The sequence below is a fragment of the Myotis davidii genome, unplaced genomic scaffold (assembly GCF_000327345.1).
Source record: "Myotis davidii unplaced genomic scaffold, ASM32734v1 scaffold954, whole genome shotgun sequence".
NCBI classification, from domain to species: domain Eukaryota; kingdom Metazoa; phylum Chordata; class Mammalia; order Chiroptera; family Vespertilionidae; genus Myotis; species Myotis davidii.
The window spans coordinates 186786-189715 of NW_006285487.1; positions in this window are offsets into that span (position 1 = coordinate 186786).

Sequence of the window (2930 nt, forward strand, 5' to 3'; positions counted from 1 at the left end):
GTTCATATTTGGAAATTCTGGGTAGTCGTTCATATGATCAAAGAATTGGAAGGGGTCCTAGTAAAATTATGGCTGTGCTAGTCTTTCTTTCTTTTTTTTGGTTAATCCTCACCCGGGGATATTTTTTCCATTGATCTTTTAGAGAGAGTGGGAGAAAGAGGGAAAGACAGAGAAACTCATCGACTGGTTGCCTCCTGCACAAGCCCCGACCAGGGCCTGGGCCGGGGAGGAGCCTGTAACCGAGGTACGTGCCCTTGACCGGAATCGAACCCGGGCCCCCTTTGGTCTGCAGGCCGGCGCTCTATCCACTGAGCCACACCGGCTAGGACCAAACGGACACTTCCTGGGTGCCACAAGGTAAGAATCACTGTCCCCAACTTTACAGATGAGGAAACCGGCTCAGGGAGACGGGGAAACCGTGGGCCCGAGGGGTGTGAGTGAGGTCAGGTGGACCCCCGGTCCCACCGAGCCGCACGCCCCCTGCCTCACACCCCCGCGGTCTTGAAGCCGGCAGCCCAACAGCAGAAGAGAGAAGAGCAGACTAGAGGCAACTAAATCTGGGGTAAAGGAAGCTGCAGGCCCAGAGGGAAGGGATGGCCGTGAACTTGAGGCCTTGGTCCACCCCCACCGCCCCCAGCTCGCCCAGGGAAACTACAAGCCCCAGAGGCACTTCCCAACCCTGCAGCTCTGAGCCACCAAGCTGCGTGGATAGGAAGGAAGGACCACACGCATCAGGCTGGACAGAGGCTACAGACCCTGTCCCTCCTCCAGAAGACAGGGCTGCCCTGGGGGTGCCCCGCTGCAGGACAGGTGCACCCCGCCCTCCAGGGGTAGACTGAGGCACAGACAGGCTGTGGATGCCACTGACAATGAGGAGAGGCCAGTACGGATGGGATGATTCTCACTCCTCCCAGCACCCCGCCAGGGCTCCCAGGGGCCCAGCCCTGAGCCCTGCCCCCCCCAAATCCTCCAGGTATATCACCAGCCCAAAGCAAGAGGCACTCCAAAGCCATCCCCTAGCAGCCCCAACGAACACATGCTGCTTCCCCAAGCCCAGGCCAGCTCTGGGGACCAGGACACCCAGGGACTCAGACTTCCATCTGCCCCAGGGCTGGCACTTCCGGGATGCACCGCAAGCCATCACCCTAATGGCCTTTGATGTAAAAAAGGAGAGCAGCCTGGCCAGTGTGGCTCAATGGTTGAGCATGGACCTATGAACCAGGAGGCCATGGTTCCAGTCAGGCCACATGCCCGGGTTGCGGGCTCGATCCCCAGTGTGGGGCATGCAGGAGGCAGCCGATCAATGATTCTCTCTCATCATGGATGTTTCTATCTCCCTCTCTCTCTCCCGTCCTTTCTGAGATCAATAAAAATATTTTTTCAAAAATTTAAAAAGTAGCGCTAGCCAGTTTGGCTCAGTGGCTAGAGAGTCAGCCTGCGGACCGAACGGTCCCAGGTTCGATTCCAGTCAAGGGCACATGCCTGGGTTGTGGGCTCGATCCCCAGTAGGGGGCGTACAGGAGGCAGCCGATCAATGATTCTCATCACTGATATTCCTATCTCTCTCTCTCCCTTCCTCTCTGAAATCAATAAAAAATATATTATTAAAAGAAAAAAGGAGAGCAGGCCCCTGGTTACCTTCCCCACTCTCTCTGCTCCCCCAAACCCGGGGTGGGGAGGGGGTGGGAAGCAGATAAGTGTGCCAAGCGCTAGCTCAGAACTTGGCACAGCCTGGGCGCTGGGTACAGGCCTGTTGCCATGGTTATGACTCCTGACGAGTTCCTGGCTGCCCATCCCTCACCTCCCAGGGTCCTGTGAGGAGCCTTCTTTTCACAAACTCGGGGCTCACTGGGGCTCACTGGGCTCACTGGGGCTCACTGGGGCTCACTGGCCTCATTGGGGCTCACTGGGGCTCACTGGGATCACTGGGGCTCACTGGAGCTCACTGGAGCTCACTGGAGCTCACTGGAGCTCACTGGAGCTCACTGGAGCTCACTGGAGCTCACTGGAGCTCACTGGAGCTCACTGGAGCTCACTGGAGCTCACTGGAGCTCACTGGAGCTCACTGGAGCTCACTGGAGCTCACTGGAGCTCACTGGAGCTCACTGGAGCTCACTGGAGCTCACTGGAGCTCACTGGAGCTCACTGGAGCTCACTGGAGCTCACTGGAGCTCACTGGAGCTCACTGGAGCTCACTGGAGCTCACTGGAGCTCACTGGAGCTCACTGGAGCTCACTGGAGCTCACTGGAGCTCACTGGAGCTCACTGGAGCTCACTGGAGCTCACTGGAGCTCACTGGAGCTCACTGGAGCTCACTGGAGCTCACTGGAGCTCACTGGAGCTCACTGGAGCTCACTGGAGCTCACTGGAGCTCACTGGAGCTCACTGGAGCTCACTGGAGCTCACTGGAGCTCACTGGAGCTCACTGGAGCTCACTGGAGCTCACTGGAGCTCACTGGAGCTCACTGGAGCTCACTGGAGCTCACTGGAGCTCACTGGAGCTCACTGGAGCTCACTGGAGCTCACTGGAGCTCACTGGAGCTCACTGGAGCTCACTGGAGCTCACTGGAGCTCACTGGAGCTCACTGGAGCTCACTGGAGCTCACTGGGGCTCACTGGAGCTGGGTGGCCCTTCACCCAGCCCGGGTCTTCAGGGCAGGAAACTGGGGTTTCTGAGAGCGGACGGAGGGGGCCTGGAGGAAGGTGAGGCTGGACCCACAGCCGGGAGTCCTCCGAAGTGAGAAGGCCCCAGTGTCTGCCCAGCAAATCTCTCCCAAGACCCGGGCCTGGCAGGGAGCCCGGGCAGGAGGCCTGGCCAAGAAGACGCTGGCTCCGGGCCAAGGCTCATCCCAGAAGCTTCCCGGGCAGAGAGCGGCAGAGACCGGGGCGGAGGGGGCCGGGAGAGGGGCATCAGGTACCCTCGGCCAAAG